General features: G+C 47.7%; 1 protein-coding gene across 13 annotated transcripts in view; it reads right to left on the reverse strand.

Moving 5' to 3' along the window:
• Positions 1–10,530, reverse strand: part of TMEM150A (transmembrane protein 150A) — a 185,359-nt gene extending 174,829 nt beyond the window's left edge. For 4 of the 13 annotated variants that reach the window (XM_068125297.2, XM_068125294.2, XM_068125291.2 and 1 more), the window contains exon 1: positions 10,340–10,513. The gene's annotated coding sequence lies outside the window, so the exon portion shown is untranslated. Of the gene's footprint in view, positions 1–7,357; positions 7,445–10,229 lie in introns of all 13 variants that reach the window. The other 9 variants (XR_013624402.1, XM_068125293.2, XM_078783770.1 and 6 more) reach the window with 7 other exon arrangements.
• Between the last annotated feature and the right edge of the window lie 6,466 nt (positions 10,531–16,996).

Here is a 16,996-nt window from a genome sequence, read left to right on the forward strand (position 1 = left end):
CTCCACGCAAAAATGAAAAATATTTGAACACAGATCACGTTCAGCTAACTTTACTAAGCACATGTCAATAAACAAGAGGTTGCCTCAATCACAAAAAACAAAAAGCATGAACATCACAAGGGGTGGTGCAACAAAAACCACAGCACTGCAACACAAAGGCACGCACCTGAATACAGTCAAAACAAAATGACACAGGAATGGACACAACATTCAGTCCTCAGTCAGACAGAATGACAGCACTCCTCAATATCATGTGTGTCCTCCCCAAGTTGTGATGCAGGCTGTACACCTTCGACACATCCTCTGTACCAGGCGTCTGATGCAGTCCTGGGGAAGTCTGTCTCACTCCTCCTGCAAGCCTTGAATGAGCATTTGCCGATTGACAGCCATTGATCTCCTCGATGCAAGACATCGACCAAGCTCATCCATATAGGCAATGCTCAATGGGATTGAGGTCAGGGGAATAAGGCATCCAAGGCATCACTTCAACACCCTGTTCCTGGAGGAGGTTTGTGGTCAGGCAAGCAGCATGGGGTCGAGCGCTGTCCTGCTGGAAAACTGCGATGTCAGGATGAGCCTGGAGAAATGGCAGCAGATGAGGTCTCAAAACTTCATTGACATAACGCTGACTAGTGAGATTGCCTTCGATGACAACCAGAGGTGTCTTGAAACGGGTGGAAATGCCGGCCCATACCATCAGTCCATCACACTGGGTCCTCCCCAACGATTGATCTGGCGAATACAGCATGATGCATACCTTCCTCAACCCAACCTCTGCGCCATACCCGTTGACACCCATCAGCAGCATGGAGGCAAAATGTAGACTCATCGCTGAACAAGACTGCACTCCACTGTTGCTGTGTCCAGCGGCGAAGCTGCAGACACCATCTTAGTCAGTTCCGCCAATGCACTACGTTCAATACTGGACCTCTGCAAGGACGTCTTGCCACCAGGCCCCGACTTCTCAAGCGCCTCCGCACAGTAGAGACACTGATGCGGTTGTTGTGGCGACCTTTTGTCACTGCAGCTGTTTGCGTCGCAGGGTGGAAACGATCACAAAGATACTGCAGCACAATCCAGCAGTCTTGGTTTGGGGTGTTTACCTGGGGTCATCCTCTTCGTGGACCATCATTCACAGTTCCAGTTTCACCGTAATGCCTGGCCAGGTTGGAAATTGCAGGCTGTGAGCAACCAAGACGTTGGGCAATTGCTCGCTGGCTTACCCACTACACCAGCCTCAAGCATCCCAATTGCCCTTAAATGTTGTCCAGATGTCAGGCGTGGAATCTGAATTTTCTTGTTGTTTTCCCTGTCAGAAGCCTCTAGAGCAGTGGTTCTTAACCTTTTTAAAGGCGCCGAACCCTAACGAAACCCACCGAACACTCACGGAACCCCTCAAATTTGACAAAAAAATTAAGAAGAATTGCATCTTAATGCATTTGCTGTTCTTCTTTTCGGGAGGCGATCTGGGAAATGCGTGGTTTTGTTTTGGCAAGGGCCACCCTCAAATCATTTTTGCATGCAAGCCTGCTCCTTTTCTTCGTTTTAATGTCCACCAGTTTTGAAAACGCATGCTCGCAGAGATACGTTGTAACGAACGGTGTGAGGATCTCAAGGGAAATTTTAGCGATGTGAGGATACCCTTCCATTTGGCGGCACCAAATCGTTGAGAGCGTTGTTGTGCAGAAGAGTTGTTGGTGAGTCTGGCTCTGCTGAAGTTCGATGAGGTCGTCGAGGTATTGGTTGACATCTGCCGTTGCAACGTCGAAAGTAAACGGCTGCCGCACCCATGCTGGGTATTGCTCTTGGTCGGGGAAGTAGCCGTCGAATGACTTTCCCAGCTCATCCAAGTGCGTGGCAATCGCTTGCTTCAGCTCCCCCGGTACAACAGAACCCCCAACTTCAGACTCGTCTTCGATCCCGGTCACGCACTCGTCCAGTAGCGAAAAGTTCGCGAAGTTGTCGTTCTCTGTTTGTCGCCTCCACAACGGTAACTTCTTTCGGAAAGCGCTCAGCTTTTCTTCAGATTCGATGTCATTCACTCCACTGCCCTGCATCTGGCAATTGAGATGATTGAGTGCGTCAAAGAGGTCAGCCAGGTACGCCAAGGCGAGGATGAACTCTGACTCTTGGAAGTGCGTTGCATGGCAATGCTGGTGTTCTCACAAAAACAGGGTTAATTCTACACGCAAGGCAAGAACACAGCTCACTACCTTCCCTCGTGATAACCATCGAACGTTAGAGTGGTAGAGAAGGACTTCGAATTCAGAGCCGATTTCATTGCCCAGCTCTTTGAAGATGCGATGATTCAGAGCACGGCTTCTCACTTAATTCACAGTTTCAACGGCGATTTTCAGAGCAATGGCCAGTTTTGGAGGCTTAACATCTCCTTTGACATAACGCACAAATAAGATGAGCTGGCTCAAATTCGAAACGTCGATGGTCTCGTCGAGTTGAAGGCTGAATTTCGTCGGGCTCGCGACTAAATCTGCAACTACCTGGGCGAGGATGTCGTCGCTCATGTCGTCGATTCTGCATCTGATGGTGTCATTTGAGAGTGGAACGAGAGACAACTTGTTTTCAGCAGCTTTTCCCAGCATGATGTTGGCCATCTTCAACGCTGGTTTGATGAGTGTCTCACCAACGGTGTGCGGTTTGCCCTGCTTTGCGATCAGGTACGCAACTTCATACGACGCGGTGAGGATCAGTTTGTCAATTGGAACGAAACCGAAAGTGGGCAAGGTAGCACTTGCGTCGAATCGGACTCTCTTCAATTTGAATTCATCCAGCGTTGCGTCTTTGTACTGCCCCACACCGTGCAGTTTTTTTGAAGTGTTCCCGTAGTTTTGCTGGTGCGAGGCTGGAGTTGCTCAACTTGACATTGCAAAGAATGCATTGAGGACGCTGACTTCCGTCCCGTTCCGTCAAACACGTGAACCCGTACCGCACGTAATCCTCCGACCACTTCCTTTTTTTGCTCGGCATACTGCAAAAAAAAAAAAAAAAAAAAAAAAAAAGAAGGAACAAACTGATCTTAATCGAGTTCGGGCAAATAATTATATGACAAAAATTTAAAAAGGATCATGCTTAAATATAATCAGTACCCCTCTGAAAACTGAGAAATTTTAACGAAGAAAACATAACTTAGTTACGATGACGGGATTTATTATCTACTCAACTCTGTCACGTCAAATCCCATTATAATATTACATAGAAAACTGTGAATTGTTAGTTTTGAATTGCGACCAAAGGAGTTATATCACCTCCACCTAATTTTCTGAGTAATTCAATCATATTTTATAATCACCATCCACTTTTGACAAATATAACTCTGAACCCGCCCTGCATATCCACAAACATTTCCAACTTACTTTTCAATTAATCAGTAACTCCAAAGTAAGGCGCGACCAATGACGCACGGCACACGGCAAGCTAATCGAGGCTATTCACTGGAATTTCCGAACACCTGCAAAGTCCAAAATCCAGTAAGTAAGTAAGCAAGCACCATCAACAGAATAATTAGCAAGTTGCTCATTGATTCAACTTACTACAGTCAGTGTGAAACAAATTATCTTAAACAGACCAGAGAAACCATGAATGGGATGGGAATACAATTACAAATAACATTTCCATTCGTTCGTAACATACATAGCAAAATAATAATAATATTAATAAATAAGCGTAATTACACATAGATTCAAAATTGATACAAAAATAAAAAAAAAATAAAAAAAAAATTTCAATGCGTTTCGGAGAACCTCCGCCGAACCCCTGAGACTGGCTCACTGAACCCCTGGGGTTCGGTCGAACCCAGGTTAAGAACCACGGCTCAAGAGTGACTATAGACAGCAGTAAATGAATGTCCAACCACGAGAACAATGTCCAACCAATTTCATGATGAAAGTCATTATTTAAAGGGAAAGATCCCTATACAGAACCACTCCAGCATGCCATTGTTGATCAACCAGGTGATTGAAGTGAAGTTCCCGTTACATAATCAGCCATTACAATTGAAGAAACGTGTTTGTAAAGCTCCACATTTCAAAAAATGAAAGTGAGAAGTTTCTTTTGATGTTCAGTTTATATATACATATACATATACATATACATACACAAACATATTGTTGTGGTTTTGCAATAAAAGACACCCCCTCTAGTTAATTACATGACAACATGTAGCCTGCAGTAGTCAGTTATTTCTTATTAAATGTAAAGATTAGCTCCCTTCCCATTGTGTAGTAATTAAAGCAGATATACGTTGAGTTTAGGCAGGATTTCAAACCTTCGTATAGTTGAAGGAAGATGTTGGTGTGCAAGAAGGCGTGGCTAGAAGCACAGTCCGTGATCAACAGCGACTGTGGTAGGCGTGGCTAAAAGAACCACCCACGTCACCAGCAGGTAACCAATGAGAGGCCATGGACACGTAAGCAACCAATCAGGTCGTGGACACTTCACCAGCAAACGACCAATGAGAGATCGTGGACACGCAAACAACCAATCAGGTCGTGGACACTTCGCCAGCAAACTACCAGTGTTGCCTCGGCCAATGGGAGGCCGTGGAACATTCTAGAAAGCCTTTAGACCCGATATGAACCCATGTCCATCGCACTTCGAACTCTTCTCTCTCGCTGCCCTCTTTCGTCGTGGTCATTCAAGCTGGCTGTCCGACGTGCTGGTTCGTCCTTCCTGCGCTAAATCGTTCCTCTACCTGGATCGTCGTTCGTGCTGACTTTGACCTGGCGGCTCGGCCTGCGGACGTTCTGCAAGCTGCGCATCCTGAACGGCCCGGGCGCTGCACACGGAAGCTGTCGGACTTGGCTGCACGTTGCTCGGTACGAGTGAACCTGTGCGATTCATCCCCCGTGTGTGTGTGCAAGGCGCCTGTTGGGATTTAGATAGGTAAGAATTGATAAGCCTGCCTCTCATCCTTGTTCTGTGAATAATAAATAAAAGTGTACATTTTGTTTCCATTCAACCTGTCCGTGCACGTCTTTTTCCCCATTGGCCCAGCACAGTCAACCGAATTTGACTCTTTAATCAGGTCCATAAATCACGCAGCATAACCGTGATTCACACCAGCGCAAAAAACCCGCTCGGCGCACTCGATTGGAACAAGGTGTGAAAACGCGAGAGGGGGGTTCATTTCCCGGTCTTTCTAACCACGTGGTCCCAAAGGTATTTGTGTAGTGACCAATAACCCTTCATCCGTGGTTAGGGGATTGGCATTTGAAGTTGCTTCTGCTTAGCAACCCATCGACCGCGAGTTTAGTCGTGATCGATGACCCCGTAGATCCGGTGTCTGTGGGGAAACTGTGGGTTTCGCTATAACGCCTTTGATAAAGTAGGGAACGAAGATTCGCTACAAGTCGTAACGTTCCGCTTTGAAGGTGCGATGTTCTCGTGCGCATTGCGAACTACCTTGAGTCGCTATGTATTTATTTAAAAAAAAAAAAAAAAAAAAACCCCATCAGCAGAAGAAAGAAAGTCAGTCCAACAGTCTTGGGATAAATTATTCACTGTCAAATCAAAGCAGGAAGAGAAGCCACAATCTACACATGCAGTTTGATCCGCGGATGAAGAAGCAGACGAACCTCCCCTTCGTCCCCTCAACTCACTCATCACAAGCAAGCTTCACAACCCTCTCTGGTGAGTGTACATGTTATTGATACTAATAAAACACAACATTTTAATATGTACATGCACAACACATACAAATTGATTTGCTTTACGTCACTTTTCAGGAACGCAAAACCGACGTTAACCGTGGCCTAAGTGTATTTCATAAACCTGCCATCTCGCTTTAATCACTAACCACTCTCCCTGCCCTAATCCTCAAAGGGCCCACACTTGTCTCAACCTGTTCTTGCGTGTGCTATACTTTGCTATATTCTTCTCATATTGCCTTCAGGCTTGCAGAGTTATTTTCTTAACTAGTCTCCGTTTACTCCCACAGTGACACTAGTATGTCTCCAGTCCCATTATTTTGTATATAAATAAATACCTTTTGCTTCTCCTTAAATATTAATCTTTACCTCCCAGCTCAACCACCATAGTCTTTTCTACCTGTTACACCTCACCGGAATGTACGTAACCCGTACCCCGCACGTTCGCTCCTTCAAGGTTTCCCATTGACCTCCTCTTCGTTTGTCGCAATCTAGAACATCCAACTCTCCTCGTACCTTCAACGGTTGCCTCCCTGAAATCGATATTGCCTTTCCCTACTATCCAGGACTTTGACTCCTAACAGAATCCTTGCACATACAACGTTATGGTCACTTATCCCTAAATGTTCTCCTACATCCACCTCCTCCACCATATTGGATCATTAATAAAGAGGTTGAACACTGCACCCCCCCCTCGTGGGATTATCCACAAACTGACAATGAAAGCAATCCTGGACTAGATCTAGGAATTCCTCATCTGCTCTGCCCTTTCCCCATTCATGAGCCCAGTCTATCCCCCATAATCAATACTATTTCCTGACACATGCCATATTCAAAATTATTATGACTCCAGTCCTATTACAAGCTTCCTTTCTATCTATCGTGCTCTTCCCTCACACCAGTAACCCTACAAAAGCTTCCTACAAGTGTCGTACAATCTCTGATCTCAATCCACAAAATCCTCAAAATCAACTCTCTCCTTATTGTTATCCCTTTCTCTCGATACAATGCAGTTACTGCCTTTTACGCAGATTACTACTACTCCTACTCCTCTTACTCCTCTTACTCTTCCTACTCTTACTACTACTCCACCTTCTCCTCAACACTACTACTCCTCTTACTCCTCCTCCTCCTACTACTATGACTACTACTCCTCCTCTTACTCCTCCTCCTCCTACTCCTCCTACTCCTACTCCTCCTATTCCTACTCCTCCTATTCCTATTCCTATTCCTCCTACTCCTCCTACTACTCCTCCTACCACACATGTACATCTTATCTTCCACTTCTATCATTCAATTACTCTCATTAAACAAAGTGTCAATAACTGTAACTAAATCAAACTCATCAATAGCCTCTCCACCCTAAAAACAATAAAGCCCTTCATTCCTCCTCAATTCCAACTGCAAACCTTGTCGCTCCCTTTGTGTTTAAGAAATGGACATGGTTCTTGAAACCGTCCCCATTGCACACAAAATGATTCCCATGCCACAAAACCTTGCTGTGTATCCTGTTGTCGTCTTCCAGCCACAGGTTAACATCTATCACCATACTCAAATTATACTGCCCTTCCTATTCTGGGAAGAATGGAGGAAACCATTACCCCACAACTCTGCCTTCAGTCAGCTGCCCAATATACTGTACCGAGTATTGTTATCATTTAGTGCCACATGCATCACAGCACACGTTTTCTTACCATGACCCAAAACAAGATTAACCTTGCTTCAGCATCCTTTGCTCCTGTTCCTTCAAAACAACGCACAGCTCGTATCTACAATCCTTCCTGCAAAACGAAGGGGCTAGATATTAGAGTTTCATGGCCAACAACAACAATCTCCCTGGCATCACTCATACTTACCTACACCCCACAAACACCCCTGCATACCCTCACCACCTCCAATCACACCCTTGCATAACCTCCCTTCCTCCACGCACACCCCTGCTCTACCCCTCACCTCCACTCCTGACTACCCTCTCCACCTCCACTCCTGCCTACCCTCTCCACCTCCACTCCTGCCTACCCTCTCCACCTCCACTCCTGCCTACCCTCTCCACCTCCACTCCTGCCTACCCTCTCGACCTCCACTCCTGCCTACCCTCTCCACCTCCACTCCAGCCTACCCTCTCCACCTCCACTCCAGCCTACCCTCTCCACCTCCACTCCTGCCTACCCTCTCCACCTCCACTCCTGCCTACCCTCCACCTCCACTCCTGCCTACCCTCTCCACCTCCACCCACTCGTGCCTGCCTACACCCACACCCACCTACGCTCCACACCAATGTCTACCCTCCACCCACCCTACACGCCTACCCTCCCTACTACCATCCACACTCCTGCCTTCCATCCCTACCTCCAACATCCCTGCCTCCCCTCCTTACCTACATCCACACCCCTGCCTACCATCCCTACTTCCATCCAACATCCCTGCCTACCCTCCCTACCGCTATCCAATTCCTTGCCTACCCTATCAACCTCAACCCAAACCCTGCCTACTCTCCCCTCACAGCCCCACCTACACAAACAACCCTGCCTACCTCTCTCCACCAACACCTCTGCCTACCCTCCCCACGGCTCCACCCACACCCCTGCCTACCCTCCGGGCGGCTCCACCCACACCCCTGCCTACCCTTCCTATGGCTCCACCCACAGCCCTACCTACCCTCCCCATGGCTCAACCCACACCCCTGCCTACCCTCCCTACAGCTCCACCAACACCCCTGCCCACCCTCCCCACGGCTCCACCCACACCCCTGCCTACAGCTCCACCAACACCCCTGCCCACCCTCCCCACGGCTCCACCCACACCCCTGCCCACCCTCCCCACGGCTCCACCCACACCCCTGCCCACCCTCCCCACCGCTCCACCCACACCCCTGCCCACCCTCCCCACCGCTCCACCCACACCCCTGCCCACCCTCCCCACCGCTCCACCCACACCCCTGCCCACCCACCCCACGGCTCCACCCACACCCTGCCTACCCTCCCCACGGCTCCACCCACACCCCCTGCCTACCCTCCCCACGGCTCCACCCACACCCCTGCCTACCCTCCCCACGGCTCCACCCACACCCCTGCCTACCCTCCCCACGGCTCCACCCACACCCCTGCCTACCCTCCCCACGGCTACACCCACACCCCTGCCTACCCTCCCCACGGCTCCACCCACACCCCTGCCTACCCTACCCACGGCTCCACCCACACCCCTGCCTACCCTCCCCACGGCTCCACCCACACCCCTGCCTACCCTCCCCATGGCTCCACCCACACCCCTGCCTACCCTCCCCACGGCTCCACCCACACCCCCTGCCTACCCTCCCCACGGCTCCACCCACACCCCCTGCCTACCCTCCCCACTGCTCCACCCAACACCCATGCCTACCCTCCCCACTGCTCCACCCACACCCTTGCCTACCCTCCACACGGCTCCACCCACACCCCTACCTACCCTCCCCATGGCTCCACCCACACCCTGCCTACCCTCCCTACGGCTCCACCCTCACCCCTGCCTACCCTCCCTACGGCTCCACCCTCACCCCTGCCTACCCTCCCTACGGCTCCACCCTCACCCCTGCCTACCCTCCATACGGCTCCACCCACACCCCTGCCTACCCTCCCCACAGCTACACCCACACCCCTGCCTACCCTCCCCACGGCTCCACCCACACCCCTGCCTACCCTCCCCACGGCTCCACCCACACCCCTGCCTACCCTCCCCACGGCTCCACCCACACCCCTGCCTACCATCCCTACAGCTCCACCCACACCCCCTGCCTACCCTCCCTACGGCTCCACTCACACCCCTGCCTACCCTCCCTATGGCTCCACCCACACCACTGCCTACCCTCCCAACGGCTCCACAATCACCCCTGCCTACCCTCCCTACGGCTCCACGCTCACCCCTGCCTACCCTCCCTACAGCTCCACCCACACCCCCTGCCTACCCTCCCTACGGCTCCACTCACACCCCTGCCTACCCTCCCTATGGCTCCACCCACACCACTGCCTACCCTCCCAACGGCTCCACAATCACCCCTGCCTACCCTCCCTACGGCTCCACCCACACCCCTGCCTACCCTCCCTACGGCTCCACGCTCACCCCTGCCTACCCTCCCTACGGCTCCACCCTCACCCCTGCCTACCCTCCCTACGGCTCCACCCTCACCCCTGCCTACCCTCCCTACGGCTCCACCCTCACCCCTGCCTACCCTCCATACGGCTCCACCCACACCCCTGCCTACCCTCCCCATGGCTCAACCCACACCTCTACGCTACCTGACCCGACCTCCCCAAAATCCCTACCATCCCACCCTCTACGCATACCCCTGCCGGAGCTCCGTGCAGGACCCGACCCAGTAATCTCAAGACATGCCGCTTCCATGGTGAAATATTCCAACATGTCTCCTTCCAATTCGATTATGAATACTACCGATAGCCCGGTCCCCGATGATAGGCCTTAGGATCAGTGCAATTCCACAAAATTCCCGATTTTATGATCCCTACGTTGGTCAGGTTGTGACCTCAATGAATACAACGTTGGGATCAGCGAGTTTTCACCAGGTATACATACGGGATGAACGATCTCCTGGAGCACTCATCCTCGTGGCGTGACCTTTACACCGATCACAATCATTGCAGTGTGTGCAAAGTGAAGGCGAACACGTAATACGGACCCCGTACCTGACGCAGCACGTCCCGTCCGTGCCTCACACCTCAACGTCGTGCTCCCGCGCAAAATCCAGCACACTGACCACCGAGCACACCCCGACACCTCAACGGAATCCTTCCCCCGATCACCTTTCATTGCCTTGCTTCCCTTCTTTATTTTTCTCCTTCGCACCTCCCCTCAACTATGGACCCCTCCCCCTTTCTTTAACGCCACTCCCCTTTTTCTATATCCCCGCCCATTTGAGTTCAATCTGCTTCGACGTGGAGCGTTCAAAATATTCGAAGGAAACGATACAGGAGTCAAATACAGTACATGTCAAAAGGGGCGACGTGGTGAAGATGTAACAAAAAGATTTAAATCTATTTTCTTACTCCTGGAACATGGAATATATCGTTATAATACTGAATTGGTTAAAAAATCATTGAAGTTAAAATGGGGAATATAGTCTTCATATAATGTTTGTACGACCCTCGTATCTCAGTTAAACTAGGATTTGAACTCTTTGTTTTGTGACATATTCGATTTGTGATATTGAACCATAAAAAAACATCCTCTTCGTTGCACTCTCCTTGGGCCGTGTGTGTATCAGTGTATGTCTCTAATAATAAAAGTGTGTGTGTGTGTGTGTGTGTTTGTGTGTGTGTGTTTGTGTGTGTGTGTGTGTGTGTGTGTGTGTGTGTGTGTGTTTGTGTTTGTGCATGTGTGTGTGTGTGTTTGTGTGTGTTTGTGTGTGTGTGATTGTGGGTTTGTTTGTGTGTGTGTGTGTGTGTGTTTGTGTGTGTGTGTTTGTGCGTGTGTGTGTGTGTGTGTGTGATTGTGGGTTTGTTTGTGTGTGTGTGTTTGTGCGTGTGTGTGTGTGTGTGTGTGTGATTGTGTGTGTGTGTTTGTGCGTGTGTGATTGTGGGTTTGTTTGTGCGTGTGTGTGTGTGTTTGTGTGTGTGTGTTTGTGCGTGTGTGTGTGTGTGATTGTGGGTTTGTTTGTGCGTGTGTGTGTGTGTTTGTGTGTGTGTGTGTGTGTGTGTGTGTGTGTGATTGTGGGTTTGTTTGTGTGTGTGTTTGTGCGTGTGTTTGTGTGTGTGTGTTTGTGTATGTGTGTGTGTGTGTTTGTGCGTGTGTTTGTGCATGTGTTTGTGTGTGTGTTTGTTTGTGTGAGTGTTTGTTTGTGTGTGTGTTTGTTTGTGTGAGTGTTTGTTTGTGTGTGTGTTTGTTTGTGTGAGTGTTTGTTTGTGTGAGTGTTTGTTTGTGTGAGTGTTTGTTTGTGTGTGTTTGTTTGTGTGTGTTTGTGTTTGTGTGAGTGTGTTTGTGTGTGTGTGTGTTTGTTTGTGTGAGTGTTTGTTTGTGTGAGTGTTTGTTTGTGTGTGTTTGTGTGTCATGTGTGTGTGTTTGTTTGTGTGTGTGTGTGTGTTTGTGTGTGTGTGTTTGTGTGTCATGTGTGTGTTTGTTTGTGTGTGGTTGTGTGTATGTGTCATGTTTGTGTGTTTGTTACTTGCAAAATCGAAGATTTTTCAAGTATATTGGTCGGTTCCATTTGTGGTTCTGTCTGTTTGATTGTCACCGGCCTACAGGTCACAATTCTAAACCGATCGTCACGAAACTTCACCAAGTTGTATAAGTCGTCCCAATTGAGAAGCCTATTGATTTTGAGGTCAAAGGTCAACGGTCATCTGGAGGTCAAATTTCTAAAATCGCCATTTTAAATCCGATTGATTTGAAAATTGAATAGCATTTGAATATCAAGTCACTAAATTGGGAAACATGCTATTTTTGAGGTCAAAAGGTCAAAGGTCAACTCAAGATCAAATTTTAAAAATCATCAATTTTCATCTAAAAAGCCATCAATTCTCAACCGATTGACTTGAAAATTGAACAGCATTTGCATATCGAGTCACTAAATTGGGAAACATACTAGTTTTGAGGTCAAACGGTCAAAGGTCAACTCAAGATCAAATTTTAAAAATCATCAATTTTCATCTAAAAAGCCGTAAATTCTCAACCGATTGACTTGAAAATTGAACAGCATTTGCATATCGAGTCACTAAATTGGGAAACATACTATTTTTAGGCCAAAAGGTCAAAGGTCAACTCAAGGTCAAACTTCAAAAATCATCACTTTTTATCTGAAAAGAACGTCAATTTTCATCCGATTGACTTGAAAATTGAACAGCATTTGTACATTGAGTCACGAAATAGGGAAACCAACTATTTTTGAGGTCAAAGGTCAACTCAAGGTCAACCTTCCAAAATCATCATTTTCATCTGAAAAATCGTCAATTTTCTTCCTATTAATCCGAGCTTTGATCAAGATTGTCAATTTTAATCTTGATGAAATGGACAATTTGCTGTATCAATGGAATATTTTTTCTTGGGGAGGCGAGGGGGGGCGTATTTTACAAGTATCATGCTCCGCATGACGTCTTCTTGTTTGTGTGTTTGTGTGTGTTTGTTTGTGTGTGTATGTTTGTGCATGTGTCGTTGGCTTTCTCCACATGTGGCTTTCAGAAGGTGGAAAGCAGGTCTCAAGAGTAGCCACTTCCGTTTTTGTATATATACACATACATATTGCCTATAGAAAGTCCACACCCCCTTTCAAATTTTTCACCTTTTGTTACCTTGCAGCCTGGAATTAAAATGCATAAATTAAGACTTTTCCACCTTTATTTACACATCGCAACCGACAACTTCCAAGTGAAAAATAAATTCTACAAATTTCATAAAATTAATTAAAAATACAAAGCTAGAATATCTTGGTTGGATAAGCGTCTATCCCCCTGAGTTCATACCTGGTGGAAGCACCGTTGACAGCAATTACAGCTAAGTCTGTTGGAATAGTTCTATACCTACCTTGATTGGGCAATATTTGTCCATTCTTCTGTACAAAGCTGTTCAAACTGTCAAGTTGTGTGGGAAGCGTTGATGGACAGCAATCTTCAAGCCATGGCACAGATTTTCAATTGTATTTAGGTCGGGGCTCTGACTGGGCCACTTGAGGACATTTATCTTTTTGTTTGTAAGGGGTAGGCAATACCTTAGTCCAGGTAAAATGCATAGGTAGTGTGCTCCGATTGTCGTGAAGAAGAAGAAACATCATGTAATAAGTAGGAAATTTGTGTAGACCTTATGTCGGGTAAGCTTAAATCTTCGTCCCCATGAGGGATGGGGTATGTTAATTAGCGAGGGATTATGGGTAATTAATCCCCTGTATGTAATTGCCTCTGTAATATTTTCCTGTGTTCCTTATGACACTGCACTACACACCATTGGCAAGCCAAGCAATCAACACCATAATTAGACACAAATTAAAAACCAACCGGAAACCAGGCATCAAACACTACCGCTGGTGCCGCAGCCGCTACATCACCACCTCAATCAGGCTGGGCCGTGGAGCCACGCCCCGAAGAGCAGCGATTGGTCCGGGATTTGATTGGCACAAGGACTGGTAAGATGGAACTCACTGATTGGAGCAGACACGGAGACGTCGTGAGATATGTCAGAGCTTTGACTATAAAGGAACGCTGTGCCGACATTTTCTTCTTCTCGTTCTGGATCCCACAGCGCACATCGATCATCGCAGGTGGAGAAAACTCTGATTTACTCACAAAAAAACCCGTGCTGTTTGTCGTCACAAACCAGCACTAATCTCGTCCGAGAATCTCCCCCTGGAACATCATACAACATGTGCTGAGCCGTCAGATGCGAAACCATCCGGCTATTATGCGCAACATTCCGTTAATCAAACACGATACTGTGCTTAGTGCTACATTATACTCCATCATGTTTTTCAATGGATACTACGAGTATATTTACCGTTCGGATGGCACCACATGCGGCCCCATGTGCAAGCATTCACAACATCATGGCTGACACTCTTCACTCTCAAGTCTCAACCGTATCGCCCCACAATCCCCCGCAGCTTACGTAACGTCCGCTCCCAATTCCCGTGGCCCATTAACTCTCGCAGGATGACACAACTTTCCGGTGCGGATTTTATCGGTGTTTTTTTAACCACCCGGTTACATATATATAGATGTATAACCAGAAGTTAAATCCCAAAAATCATCACCTTCCATGCATCCCCCAATGTTAATTACCCATACGAAGTTTCATTTTGAAATGCGAAAAAAAACGTGCCTATATTTACATTTTACTTGCAAACATGCCGTTTAATATGACCCTACTGCAAAGCCGCAATGAGCCGCCGTAGCCAAAGCCTCTATTGAACTTTTCCGCAATAGTTTATGCAAACTTCCCCATCCGCAAGATGGCGGCCTCCATGGACCGATTTGGTGCGTCAAAGCTTCGAAATTCTCAAAGGATCCAGCAAAATCTGGCTTTTCAACATAATACGCGTTCATTCACAACACCGGCTTCGCCGGCTATAACCACCTACATTTGTCGCTTGACCCACCGACCATGGCACCTAAACGAAATAATATGGCCGCCATCTTTGTTTTCTGGTGGACCAAAGACATTAGACCTGTAGGCCTCTGCTGATTATACACTGCCCGGGTTTGTTGCATCAAATTTATATTAGCTTTCTTTGGGTCGAGTCCTACTCACAATGAGGGACCCTGACAATAGTAAGGTTTAATCAAGCCTGTCAGCACGCTTGGCACGTGCCTCCATAAAGATTCGAATAGGTAGCGATGGAGCCATCAGTAGGAACCTGGATAGGTATAGATGGGGCCATCAGTAGGAACCTGGATAGGTAGAGATGGAGCCATCAAGAGGAACCTGGATAGGTAGAGATGGCATCATCAGGAGGAACCTGGATAGGTATAGAGATGGAGCCATCAGGAGGAACAAGAATAGGTAGAGATGGAGTCATCAGGAGGAACAAGAATAGGTAGAGATGGAGTCATCAGGAGGAAGAAGAATTGGTAGAGATGGAGTCACCAGGAGGAAGAAGAATTGGTAGAGATGGAGTCATCAGAAGGAACCTGGATAGGTATCGAGATGGAGCCATCAGGAGGAATAAGAATAGGTAGAGATGGATTCATCAGGAGGAAGAAGAATAGGTAGAGATGGATTCATCAGGAGGAACAAGAATAGGTAGAGATGGAGTCATCAGGACGAAGAAGAATTGGTAGAGATGGAGTCATCAGAAGGAACCTGGATAGGTATAGAGATGGAGCCATCAGGAGGAACAAGAATTGGTGGAGATGGAGTCATCAGGAGGAACAAGAATAGGTAGAGATGGATTCATCAGGAGGAACAAGAATTGGTATCGATGGAGTCATCAGGAGGAACAAGAATAGGTAGAGATGGAGTCATCAGGAGGAACAAGAATTGGTAGAGATGGAGTATGGAATCATCAGGAGGAACAAGAATAGGTAGAGATGGAGTTATCAGGAGGAACAAGAATAGGTAGAGATGGAGTTATCAGGACGAACAAGAATTGGTATAGATGGAGTCATCAGGAGGAACAAGAATAGGTAGAGATGAAGTCATCAGGGGGAACAAGAATTGGTAGAGATGGAGTATAGAGTCATCAGGAGGAACAAGAATAGTGTTACGGAGTCCTCTACAATCTCCTGGTCTTGGTAACCTCCGAACCCCGAGAGGAACCCCGGCAGAAAGATATATATATGTTATTCCGTATCGAAATCAATAGGGAAACCCACCATGAGTTATCCACAACCAAAGAATATATTAAAGAGCACACAGGAATCACGATACAACAATAATAGTAATCAACCTTATAATCAATATCTTAAGATGGTACCACCTTATCTAGTAACTTAATCCCAAACTCACGGCACTCCCAGGAAATGGGACCGAGCCCTCCTCAATGTCTCTATAACCCTCCAAGGCGAAGTTGATTCACTTCAGCGATCGTTGGAACCATGTCCGATCCAGATCAATTGAGGCATAGGCGGTCGAAGCGACACCGAAGTCACGTGGTCCAACACCCAGCAAACTCGTGGTAGAATGGAAACTCTCCAAAGACGCGCGCCGACGTACACGTTTGCCGTTCAATCAGCGAATCGCCGTGTACTCTGAAACGCCGCTTTATTGCACAATGCACAGCCATCCCCGGCAAACCACCGGAGGATAAGCCCAACTGACGCGACAAAACCTTTTCCGATGAAGGTAGCGCGCGGGGCGAAATGGCGGACGGCTCTCACTCGAGCCCGAGCTTCTAGGCAAGGATTCTCCGGAATCTCAATGCCGATACCCGACTACGCAGGCTCCACAATACTCCGGCGATATCACCTATCGCACGAACTTCCTTTCAAGGACTCAAAGTCCACTCAACGCCGTTCGCTCGACCACGCTCGCAACGGAGCTTCAAGGCACGTCTTTCACTGTCCTCACGACTTCTTCTTCTTCGCTCTTTCTCTTCCGGGTCACGATCCGATTTCCTGTCTCATTTTTACCATGAGCGCTTTTAACCTTTTAACCACAATAACCATTTCCCTTAAACAACAATACCCATAATACTTAGAACCCACAATAATAATAATAACAGCAATAATAATAATCAGTGCCGAATCCGTAACAATAGGTAGAGATGGAGTTATCAGGAGGAACAAGAATAGGTAGAGATGAAGTCATCAGGGGGAACAAGAATTGGTAGAGATGGAGTCATCAGGAGGAACCCGGATAGGATTTGGGTTTCAGCTGCTACTCCTCCACCCCCAAAAGTATACAGGGGCAGTCAAGTGAGT

The sequence above is a fragment of the Myxine glutinosa genome, chromosome 8 (genome assembly GCF_964187855.1).
Source record: "Myxine glutinosa chromosome 8, kmMyxGlut1.1, whole genome shotgun sequence".
In the NCBI taxonomy this organism is placed as follows: Eukaryota; Metazoa; Chordata; class Myxini; order Myxiniformes; family Myxinidae; genus Myxine; species Myxine glutinosa.